Here is a 12,828-nt window from a genome sequence, read left to right on the forward strand (position 1 = left end):
TCTTTTCCTAGCCATGCTGTTGTTTGTTTGTTGCCTGCAATGGCTGGAGCTGGGCTGGGGCTGAGCTTCAGAGCCAAGAATGAGAACACAGGCCTCCATGTGAGTGGCAGGCACTAATGACTTGAGCCATCATTGCTGTCTCCTCCCAGCCGGAAGTGGGAGTCGGGAGCCAGAGTCAGACCCTGAACACCAGTAAGGGATGCGGGGGTCTTCACCAACCAGGACCTTAACCACTAGGCCAAATGGCCGTTCGCTCCCTCTCCATTTTAGCATTCATTTTATAGAGGCAAAAAGTGCATCCTTCAAAAAGCTCCTTACTTCTTGTTGTATCCGTTGTTGATACAGGTGCCTGGATGGCGAAGTCCCGGTACTAAAAGATACAGTGGAATGCGGGAGCCCCTCCCTTCTCTGTCCCCAGCCTCCCCAGCCCATCGGCTTCGTGGAAGGAACGGTGCTTGCCGCTTGCCGGGCTCTGTGACGGAACTCGTGTCTGTCTCCAGGTTGCTAACTGACCTCCTTCTGCTCTTCTTGCTCTTTCCTTGGCACCTGCCCATTGGTTTCCCGCCTAAGGGGGGGGGGGGGGACGTGGCTCTCCCACATGTCCGTCCTACACCCCCACTCTGCTCACTTCACAGCCTTGCTTAGATGGACGGCCAGAGCTGACTTCACCAGGGCAGCGCACCGAGTACGCGACCCTAAATGTCCCCACCAACTCTCTCACTTCTCCCCAAGCCTCCTGCTGTTGTGGTTCTAAAACATGGCCACATTTTAAAAATAAAGAATCTGGGGCCAGTGCTGTGGCACAACAGGTTAACACCCTGGCCTGAAGTGCTGGCCATCCCATATGGGCGCCGTTCTTGTCCCAGCTGCTCCTCTTCCAATCCAGCTCTCTGCTATGGCCTGGGAAAGCAGTAGAGGATGGCCCAAGTCTTTTGGGCCCTTGCACCCACATGGAAGACCCAGAAGAAGCTCCTGGCTCCTGGCTTCGATCAGAGCAGCTCCAGCCATTGCGGCCATCTGGAAGACCTCTTTCTCTGTGCCTCTCCTCTCTCTTTGTGGCTTCTGACTTTCAAATAAATAAATCTTTAAAAAAAATAAGAATTTGAAAGGCAAACACACACACCGAGAGAGAGACAGAAATAGAGAGAGAGCAGAAGAGGAGAGGGAAAGGGAGAGAGAGGGAGAGAGAGAGGAAGAATGCTGTCATCCTTAGGTTCACTCCCCAATGCCTGAAACAGCCAGGGCCAGGCCAGGCGGAAGCCAGGAGCCAGGAACTCCATCTGGGTCTCCCACATGGGTGGCAGGGACTCAGGTACTTGTGCCATCACCTGTGCCTCTCAGGTGTGCATCAGCAGGAGGCTGGACTCTGGGGTGAGCGAGGACTTGAACTTGGGCACTCAGACATGGGATGCTGGCCAAACAGCTCCCCACACTGTCTTGGACTCTCCTCCCTTGGTAGGCGCCCTGCGCTCCCTTCCCACTTCGCCTGCGGGGATTTGGTCCTGAGCCACGGGAAAGCAGTGGAAGTGACACTGGGCTGCTTCTCCTGCAAGGTCATAGAAGGCAGTGCCATTCCCGTCTTCCCTACAACCTGTCCTTGTGGAGTCCTCGACCGCACGCCCCGTGTCTGGCTCTCCTGGAGCCCTGTGCTGGAGTGACATCAGAGAGAGATGTCCAGGCAAGCACAGCAGGCCCCTCCCCCAGCTCTCCAAATCCTCTCCCAGAGGCACCAACATGGGCGAGGCAGCCACTGAGACAACGCAGACCCAGCCGTCTCGTGAGCGCCGGCTGGCCGAGCCCAGTCAGCTGTCGGGATTCGGGGTGCTGTTCCGTGCAGCACCGTGGGCGGGAATGTCGTCCCACAGTGGCCTCCCCATCTCGTGGGGCTACCACCCATCCTTCCAGCACCTCAGATGGTTTGGGCTTCCTCTCTTTCTTTCATTCCTCACGTTCGCCGTGTCAGGAAACATTTTGGCTCTGCCTTCAAAGTGTACCTAGACTATGACCGCTTCTCACCGCCCGCAGTGCCAGGACCCTGGTCTAGGCGACCAGCTCCCAGCCGGGCCACCACTGCCGTCTTCATTTTACTGAAGTCCCACCTGCTCTACCTGCAGGCCCCTGCACTCTGTTCCCGCCTGGCACTCCTCTGCACCCCACCCCGCGGCGGTGCCCGGGGCCACACAGGGGTCTGCAGGAGCTCCACGTTCTGGTCCCTCGTTCTCTCTCTGACCTCATCACTCGACTTCTCTCCCCAGTCCCGCGCTCACCCTGCTCTCTGGCCTCTTCTTCAGCACGTTAGCATCTCTTCTACCTTAAGCTCCCTGCATGAGTCGTTCTCTTCATTCAGGTACCTGCTGTCATCCTGGCATTTCCAAGGACTGCTGCTTCCACAGCATCTTCCCTAGTTTACACCCTCTTTGTGCTGGCGCACATCCTACAGTATCTACCTAAGAGGGGATTTACATATGAGGTAAAATTTGAGTTCTTGGGACTGGCGTTGTGGCTTAGTCGGTTAAGCCTCCACCTGCAGTGCCGGCATCCCATATGGGTGCTGATCCGAGTCCTGGCTGCTCCACTTCTGATCCAGCTCTCTGCTATGGCCTGGGAGAGGAGTGAAATAGGGCCCAAGTGCTTGGGCCCCTGCACCTGCGTGAGAGACCTGGAGGAAGCTCCCGGCTGCTGGCTTTGGATCAGCCCAGCCCTGGCCGTTGTGGCCATTTGGGGAATGAACCAGATGATGGAAGACCTTTCTCTCTTTCTCTCCCTCTCTCTGTAACTCTGCCTCTCAACTAAAAAAAAAGAATCTTTAAAAAAATGATTTGAGTTCTTACATGTCTCAGATGCTCTTATTCTATCTTCCTATTTCACTGATCATCTTGTTACAAGTATTTTAGCCTGAGAATCATTTCCCATAGAAGTTTGAAAGGATTCCTAGTGTGGTTATTTAGAAACCCAATGCCAACAGATACCTTATGTTTTATGTATACTTGTTTTTCTGGAAACTTTGAGAGTATTTTATTTATTCTGGGTGTTCTGAAATTTGCAATGTGCCTTGGTGTGGGTCTTTAGTTACTATATCCATCACTTAGAGGGGCCTTAGAGGTGTGAACCCTTCTGTTCTGGGGGATGGCATTGTTTTTGCTGTAATTTCTCTCCTTCCAGGCCTCTTTTTCCCTGTTCTCTCCCTACAGAATTCCTACTAGTTGGAAATTGGATTTCCTGGATGGGTTTTCACTTTTTTGTTTTAAAAAGAACTTATTTATCCAAAAGGCTGAGCGACAGAAGGGGAGGGAGAGGGAGAGGGAGGGGGGTCATCCATCTGCTGGTTCACTCCCCAAATGTCTGCAATAGCCAGGGCTGGGCCAGGCCAAAGCCAGGAGCCTAGAACTCTGTCCTGGTTTCCCATGTGGGTGGCAGGGGTCCAAAGCCTTGGGCCATCAGCCACTGCTTTCCCAGCTGCATCAGCCCAGAGCTGGATTAGAAGTAGAGCAGCTGAGACTCGAACCGGCGCTCAGATATGGGATGACAGCATTGCAGGCAGGCAGTGGCTTAGCTGCTATTGCCATACTACTGGCCTCTGGTCTTCATTCTTATCTGTCCTCAATTATCACAGGCGAGCATCTCTCATCTGAAAATCCCAAATCCAGAGACTCCACAATCAGATTACGGCTGCTCAGCCTAGAGAGTCTACGTAAATATGACACAATCAGAACAGACAGACCCTCTGGAATCTGTCACTTCTGGTCCCCAAGCGTTTCGGGTAGGGGACGCTCAACCTGTGTTTTAAAATCTCAGCTAAACAGTCACTCGGGGAGCAACTGAAATTTGAGCTGGGGCAGGAGCCCAAGTGTCAGAATTTGGAGCCACCTGGTTGTCAAGCAAGAACGTCCGTCTTAATCTCTGTGGGCGGCGGGGATGGGAGGGCCGGGGGAAGCCTGCTGGCCACACCACCTCTCTTTTTCCCTTTTTTAATGATTCATTTATCTGAAAGGCAGAGAGAGAGAATTGATCTTCCATGTACTGCTTCACTCCCTGAAATGGCCACAATGGCGGGGGCTGGGTCAGGCTGAAGTCAGGAACCTGGAACGCCCTCCAGGTCTCCCTTGTAGGTGGCAGGGCCCTTGCACCTGGGCCCCCTTCGCTGCCTCTCCAGGTGCATGAGCAGGGAGCTGGATGGCTGTGGAGCAGCCGGGACTTGAACCGGTGCTCCGATACGGGATGTGGGTGTCGCAGGTGGTGGTTTACCCCGCTGTGCCCCAGCGCTGGCCCTGACACCTGCTTACGTTCAGAAGGGGGTGGAGGAGGGGAGAGGTCTAAGCAGCCCCCCCCACCGCTAGTCACTCACCTGCTTTCCATCCCTGCCCCGTCCCACCTGGCGTAGCTCTTGTCTCTGAGCCCATAGGACCGAGGCATTTCCATGACCAAGTCCTCCAGTCCTCCAGTCCTCCGCCTCTGCAGGGACCCAGCCGATGGGCGACCCCCAGCTCTGCCCTGTCAGCCCCCGCTCCTCCCTGGCTTCTCTCATCTGTCTTCGTCTCCTCTCTCATTTCTTCCCTTACACGTTTCTAAAACCGTTATCCCTTTGGTGCCACTTTAGCTGGCTGTTAAAAGAGAGACGTGAGCTGTCCGCCATGCTGCCTCTGATATGGATTGCATTTTACAGAGTTGGCTGAATTTCTTCAAAGACGGAAGCCGAGCGGCCAGGAAAACCCACTCGTGTACAAGACGCGCATCGTCACTGCCGCCTACACAGGCCTGTGCGACAAAGCCCTTGGGACAGGGCCAGCCCGTGACGCTCCCGAGGGTGGGCGTGTTGCCCACCTGGATAGCAGTCTTCCTTCTGGGCCTGAGCACTTAGGACTCACAGTTACCCTTCTTCCTTTGGGATGAACCCGGCCGAGGCCTCCGGGGATCTGGGCAAACCCCTGTCTGTCCAGTTCTGTGCCCTGCAGGCTCCTCCTGGGAGGTCCCCCGGGCTGTGGCTCTCAGGGCCCCGTGGGCTTTGTGGGGACTGTGGGGGGAGAGCCCACTGCTCTAGGCCACCGTGGCACCATGCAGTTGACAGGGACGTGGCGTCAGCTTGGCGTGGAGAGTTCTTGTTTCCTGGCATGAGCCTGCCTCCTGGAAAACATCATTTCTATCCATTCCAGCCCATCCATCTTTTTCAAGACGAAAGTCACTCTTCAACCTGGATTCCAGTTCCGTCGTTGCCACCGAGTGCCTCGAAATAGCTCAGACCTGGGATCCAGACCCGGGATCTGCCTGCTCTGAACCCTGGGTCTCCCAGGCAAGCCCTCAATCCCCGCCCCCCGGCCTCAGTTTCCCCTTCTGTAAAGTGGTGGTGAGAATCACCGTACCCGACTCACAGGGTCGCCGCGGGGGTCACACAGATGATCTGTATAAAGAGCCCTGCCCAGTACTCTGAGTTCCACACAAGCGGTCACCGTTCTTATCACTGCCTGTGCAAACTGCCCCGACCCACGCACACTGCGGCTCCAGGCACACACGCGGAGGGGCTCCAGGGAGACGAAGCATTTCCAAGGGCTGAGGTAGAGGAAATGCGATCTCCCAGATTTTGTTTGTAGCCACTACTAGCCCACATAGCAACCGAGCAACATAGCAACTGACCAGGAGCCATCCCGCCTCGCTCCACGCGCTTTCAAAAAAGTAAAAACATTCAGACTTAAAAGCAAAACAACAAAAGCTCCTCCAGCAGCTTTGTGTCGTCTATTTAAATCCTTCAGGGTAAAGGTGGCGTTGGGTTTCTGTTTCTGCTTGACACAGTTCTTAACATAAATTGAAAAACTGGTGAAGCAAATTAAGCTGCTACCTGTGACGCCAGCATCCCATATGGGCGCAAGTTCGATTCCTGGCTGCTCCACTTCTGATCCAGCACCTGGGAAAGCAGTGGAAAATGGCCCAAGTGCTTGGACCCCTGCATCCATGTGGGAGACCTAGAAGAAGCTCTTGGTTCCTTCCGTCTGGCCCAACCCTGGCCATTGTGGTCACTTGGGGGGGGGTGAACCAACAGATGGAACATCTCTCTGTCTCTGCCTCCCTCCATGTAACTCTTTTAACTAAATAAAATAAATCTTAGAAACAAAACAAAGCAAAAAACAAAACCCAAAAAAACCCTGATCATAAATTCCTTTGCTCTGCTCCTGAAACCCATGAGTGTCATAAACTAGTTACTATACTGCCCTCTAGTGGAGCATAAATGATTTCCTTGAGTTTAGGTGCTTAGACTTATTTAGTGTTTTATTAAAAGATTTTTAAAAACTAGCACATAAAAACTGTACCTGTTTATGGGCTACTGTGTGATATGTTTCAAACCATGTGTCCTTCATGTCATTTTCAAACAGGGTAGCTATATCTTCTGAAACATTTAACATTTCTTTATAGTGAAAGCATTCACAATCCTTTTATACAGAAATACACATTACCCTACCTATAGCCCCTGCACCATGCAGCAGAACCCCAGGACCTATACTCCCACCTGGCTGTAATTCACTGCCTGTTGGGAACACCCCCCTCCCCACTCCACTTTCAGCTCCAGCCCCATCCACACTAGTGCCGGTGACAAGATGTCGTCATGTCCGGTGGCTGAGTGACAGACCATCGTGCGCAGGTGCTGCATTTTCCTGACCCAGTCTCCAGTGGGTGGATGCCTGGGTGGTGTGTCTGTTTCTTGGCTGCGGTGGATGGTGCTGTGCTAAGCACAAGAGCGCCCGTGTCTCTTCGACGGGCTGACGTCATGCCCGTGTCTCTTCGACGGGCTGACGTCATGCCCTCGAGCATCCACCCTGCAGTGGAAACTGTGGTTTCATACTGTGGTTCTAGTTGTAGGTTTATCTGAGGAACTTCCACCCTGTTTTCCACAGTGGCTGTGCTAATTTGCATTCTCAGCAACAGTGTGCAAGGGTCCCTCTTCCCCACATCCTCACAGCCCCTGCTAACAGCCAATCTAACTAGAGAGAGGTGGCCCCTCATTGCAGTTTTGTTTTGCATTTCCCTGATGTGATGTTGAATATTTTTTCATGTACTTGTTGGCTAATTGGTGTATCTCCCTTTGAGAAATGTCTGTTTGGATCCATTGCTCATTTTTAAGTTGTGTTACTATTTTTTTTTCTATTTTAGTTGCTTGAGTTCCTTACATAGATTTGATATTAACTACCCCAACCAGATACACAGTTTGCAAATACCTTCTCCCATTCTGTGGCTTGTCTCTTCACTCTGGTGATGTACAGAGCTCTGAGGTTTGGTAAAACCCCATCTGTCTAGCTGTACTGTTGGTTCTTATGTTTTTGTGGTTTGAGCCATACAATCTTTGCCTCTTACAATGCCCGGAAGTGTTTTGCCTCTGTTCTCTTCTAGTAGTTTCTGTAGACTGTTTATTATCATTCAGAGTGTTAGGCTCATTTTAAAAAAAGATTTATTTATTTTTATTTGAAAGTCAGAGTTATACAGAGAGCGGAGAGGCAGAGAGAGAGAGAGGTTGAGAGGTCTTCCATCCATTGGTTCACTCCCCAAAGGGCCACAACAGCTGGAGCTGCGCTGATCTGAAGCCAGGTGCTTCTTCCCGGTCTCCCACGTGGGTGCAGGGGCCCAAGGACTTGGGTCATCTTCTCCTGCTTTCCCAGGCCACAGCAGAGAGTTGAATTGAAAGTGGAGCAGCCAGGTCTCGAACAAGTGTCCACATGGGATGCCTGCGCTTCAGGCCAGGGTGTTAACCTGCTGCGCCACAGTGCCGACCCCGCTAGGCTCATTTTAAGACACAGTGAATCCAGATTTCATGACTTGCTGTCTAAGTGTTGGTCTTTTGAACCCTGGGGCGTGGTTTTCACTCAGAGCCCGTCTTCCTGCAGAGCTGCTCCAGCAGGTATACTCACGGACTCTCATCTCTGAGTCCACAGGCCCCACACGCGTCAGAGCGCAGCAGCCCGGGCACAGTGGGGAGAGCCGCGGGCTCTGGCAGGGCCTGGGCCAGTCATCCTGCACGGAGCTCAGAGACGCTGCCACACACACAGTCACCCTGTTGTGCCGGCTTCTCCCCAGCCAGCCCTGCCGAAGCGGCTGAGAACATCCTACCCCAAGTACGCCACATGGACAGAGGAGTCTTCTGGTCTACACACAGCATCCAAGCAACAGGTGCAAGGAACGTCCTCCACCCTCACTCTAGCTGCTTCAAAGCAGATGTACATTTTTGCAGGCACTACCGGGGTGGTGGGGCAACAGCGTTCTTCGACAAGCACCGCAGACAGGTTTCGGTGAACGTGTCCATTTATTAGCAATCAATCTCAAGCTTTTAAAGGGCAGGCAGAGGGGGCACAGCTAATTCAGGGCAACACTGATTCTCTAGGCTAGAGCTGGTAGTGGTGCCGCTAGGCTTCTTCAATCAGCTCGAAGCTCTCGTAGGCTATGGTAGCTTTCCAGGTGGTCCTGATGGGCCTGGGCCACGCCCCGGAGCTGTTTACCTGATTGGCGATGACAAGGCCCTTCCACAGGAAGTGAGGTCAGGGGAAATGTGCCCGGGACTCCTGCTGCCTGCCAGCAGTCAGGCCCTAGGGTCCCTCCCAGGAGGCATGGTATACCCTGCCCGCCTAACCTCCTGCGTGGGCAGGGCAGGCAGCCATCTCCCAGCCAGGCACAGGGCCACCCACCACTTTCCTTTGAGGAAGATGGCCCTCTGTCCCGGGAAGAGGACACCAGCTCATACTGTGAGTGAGAGTCCTACAGAGGAAGGCCCACCTAAACAGACATTACTAGAACAACACTTGTCTCCCATTAGTCACACACACACACACACACACACACACTCCCCTGACTTGGGTCCTTCCCCACAATTTATCACCCATAGAAGCCCAAACCCCCTTCCCTCTGTCCAGTCGCTTCTCCATCATTTATCATTTGTTGCAAAAATGGTATAAAAATGGCGAAATCTAATCACTTCACAGTTTTCACTGTTTTTTTTTTTTTTGTGACACTCCCTTGCATGTGAATACAAACACCTCTTCTCCTGGGAAGCTGTATTTCAGTCGCCTTAACTCACAGGTCCCCAGATACAGAACCTCAGAGAGCAGAGGGTGTCTCCTCCCCTACAAGCCCAGGTGTGGCGATGCACACGGCAGGTGTAAGAGGTGGGGCAGCAGCCTCCCTCGCTCCCTCCAGGACAGCACGCTGTGATTGGCTGGCTCGGCTCTTAAACACGTCTGCCTCATTTGATCCAGCAGCCTCAGCTGCTGTGCCTGGCAGATGGCAAAAGACAAACGGGCCACACAGAGCCCAGTGTGCACTCTGCCCTGCCTCCTCTCGACTTTCAAGTGGCTCTCTGTGCCTATGAAACGCGAATCCCCCAGGGTGACATCCGAGCTGGCTTATCCTCAGAGCTACCGGGGCCACTGGTGATGGTGAGCCACAAGGCACACGGTTTCGTCTCCTAATATACAAGGGCTCCATTCAGCAAACTGGCAGTCACAGCACAAAAAGCTATTCTTGTGTCAGATCGGCCGAGGGAGCTGGTCCGAGGGCGAGGACGATTTCAGATTCGTGTTCCGTTTCCTGTGGAGAGGTGAAACCCTGGTAGGACGGGGCAAGCACTCCCCTGAACACGCAGCGTTGTGCAGGCTGAAGTTCTGACTCAGCAAGTTTGCAGCAGGGCCTGGGACTCCATCCCCATGGGGGAGGTGATGCGGACTTCTGGAGGAGCAGCACACCGGGTCTGCCGAGACACCATCAACACTGTCGGGAGCAGCAAGGCCGGGCCCCATCGTAAAAGCAGAACACGGATGTCTGCATTTCCCGGGGTTTCTCCCGGTCAGGCTGTGCTTGGTCTACAGGAGTGCAGCGGATAGGTATTTCCAAACAATAAACATACATTTAGAATCCTTGACTGTACTTTTATTTTTTAAAAAAGATTTATTTATTTGTTTGAAAGGCAGAGTTACAGAGAGGCAGAGGCAGAGAGAGAGAGAGGTCTTTCATCCAATGAGTCACTCCTCAGATAGCTGCAATGACTGGAGCTGTGCAGATCTGAAGCCAGGAGCCAGGAGCTTCTTCCAGGTCTCCCACGTGGGTGCAAGGCCCAAAGACTTGGGCCATCCTCTACTGCTTTCCCAGGCCACAGCAGAGAGCTGGATGGGAAGTGGAGCAGCGGGGACTAGAACTGGTGCCCATATGGGATGTGGGCACAGCAGGTGGTGGCTTTACTTGCTATGCCACAGCGCCAGCCCCTCAACTGTACTTTTAAACAGGACATAAAGAGACAGTCATGGGACCAGTGCTGTGGCGTAGAGGGTAAGGCTGCTGCCTGTGACACCTGCATCCCATACAGGCACTGGTTGGAGTCCCAGCTGTTCCACTTCTGATCCAGCTTCCTGCTAATGCTCTTGGGAAAGCAGCAGAAGATGGCCCAAGTATTTGGGCCCCTGCCACCCGCGCAAGAGATCTGGGTGAAGCTCCTGGCTCCTGGCTCCAGCCTGAACCAGCCCTGGACATCGCAGCCATCTGAGGAGTGAACCAGTAGATGGAAGATCTTTCTGTGTTTCCCTCTAACTCTTTCAAAGAAATGGACTAATCTTTGGAAAAAAAAAAGAATTATAATTCATGTAATAAGTTTTTATGAACATATGATAAATACCTCACAATTTTTATACAATGTAATTACATACTAATTTTGTAATTATGATTTTACAATGTAATATTAATTCTTTTTTTTGTAATACTAATTCTTTTTAAAGAAGATTTATTTATTTGAAAGAGTTAGAGAGAGAGGGAGAAGGAGGGAAAGGGAGAGAGGAGAGAGAGAGGTACTGGTCTTCCATCCTCAGTTGGTTGTTAACAGTTGGGGTGGGGCTAGGCCAAATCCAGGAGCTAGGAGTTTCATTTGGGTCTTCCACATGGGTACAGGAGCCCAAGCAGTTGGGCCATCTTCCACTGCTTTCCCAGGCCATTATCTGGGAGCATGATTGGAAGTGGAGCAGCTGGGACATGAACTGACACCCATATGGGATGCCTGGGTCTCAAGTGGTGGCTTTACCCGCTATACAACGCTGGCCCCAGTAATACTAAATTAAAAATATAGATATTTGAAAAGCAGAGACACAGAGAGATCCCCGATCTTTTGGGTCACTCCCCAATGCAGGGGTTGGGCTAGGCCAAAGCCAGGAGCCAGGAACTCAACTCAGGTCTCCCACGTGGGTAGCAGGGACCCAACTACTTGAGTCATCACCTGCTGTTCCCCAGGGTGCACATTGGCTGGAAGCTGGAATTGGAAGAGCTGGTGCTTGAACCCAGGCACTCTGCTCTGGGATATGCGCACTGCAAGTGGTTCCTTAGCCGCTGCGCCAGACACCCTGGGACTCTAAGTTAAAGTTCCCATCCCAACCCGGGGGTCAGGCAGCTGATCTGGAGCCTGGCTCATCCCAGCGTCCTCTGCCCTCTGCCTCCCTTAGAAGCTGGGCCTCCAGATCCTCCGATATGCATGGCGAGGTCACGACAGAGGACAGCAGGCTATGCCACAGTGTAAAATTGTTCTGTGATAAAGCCTGGCAAGTTCAGACTTCACAAGAAGAGCGAGCCCTGTGAGAGAAACGAGGGCCTCAACAGTGACTTCCCTTGGAAGATTTGGTATTCATATTAGGAAATAGAACCCAGTTTACCGATGTATTTCGAAGCCTTTGGCTCATTGATCTAATAAATAAAGATTAATTACTGAGTGCCTATTTTATGCCAACTACTCAGGACTGACCTAACTCCAGCTTTAACTCATTGCTCAGTACCTATAATATCTGATTCTGTAATATATGCACTCATTATAAACTATGTATTCCCGTATGAATGACGGAAGATGGAATCTTTAATCTCAAAAGAAATCCGGCCCCGGGCATCCTGGTGGCCGAAGCTCTGCTTCTTTCTTGCCACACAGAGGAAATGGGTTTGCCCCGAGCGCAGGGTGCAGAGATGCCACAGTGAGCGGCCAGCAGGGCGCTGCTTCCCCTTCCTGTGTGGGCTCCAGGGCCAATGTTACCCCAGCAATGGCAGGACGGGTGGCAAGAACACTTTTGGGTCCTACTTGCTGCCACTGGAACTTCTGAAGCTTGCTGGAATCGCACTCTGCACACGGTGCACCCCACATCCGAATCATCAGCCAGGAGACCCCAAAAGCAGCCTCTGAGGACAGAAGTAAACATCAGTGTGTTCCCATGGCTTCTTTTCCAATTCACTCAGCGGGAGGCGCACGGTCTTATCGCACGTTCCATGTGTGAGACAGTCTTCAAGTGGAATGTATGTATTCTAGGTCTAGTCCGGGGTGTAAGACTGCTTTCACTTTTTTTTTTTTGACAGGCAGAGTGGACAGTGAGAGAGAGAGAGACAGAGAGAAAGGTCTTCCTTTGCCGTTGGTTCACCCTCCAATGGCCGCTGCGGTCGGCGCGCTGCAGCTGGCTTACCGCGCTGATCCGAAGCCAGGAGCCAGGTGCTTCTCCTGGTCTCCCATGGGGTGCAGGGCCCAAGCACTTGGGCCATCCTCCACTGCCCTCCCGGGCCACAGCAGAGAGCTGGCCTGGAAGAGGAGCAACCAGGACAGAATCCGGCGCCCCGATCGGGTCTAGAACCCGGTGTGCCGGTGCCGCAGGCGGAGGATTAGCCTATTGAACCGCGGCACCAGCCTGCTTTCACCTTTAATACAAGAATTTTAAGGGATTGTAATTTTATTTTCATGAAGATCATTGAGTCTAATTCTTCATTGTCTATATAAGAATTCATCTGAGGGTTCAGTAGAAATATATATATATTTTTTTTGACAGGCAGAGTTAGACAGAGAGAGAGACA

The sequence above is a fragment of the Lepus europaeus genome, chromosome 18, assembly GCF_033115175.1.
Source record: "Lepus europaeus isolate LE1 chromosome 18, mLepTim1.pri, whole genome shotgun sequence".
In the NCBI taxonomy this organism is placed as follows: Eukaryota; Metazoa; Chordata; class Mammalia; order Lagomorpha; family Leporidae; genus Lepus; species Lepus europaeus.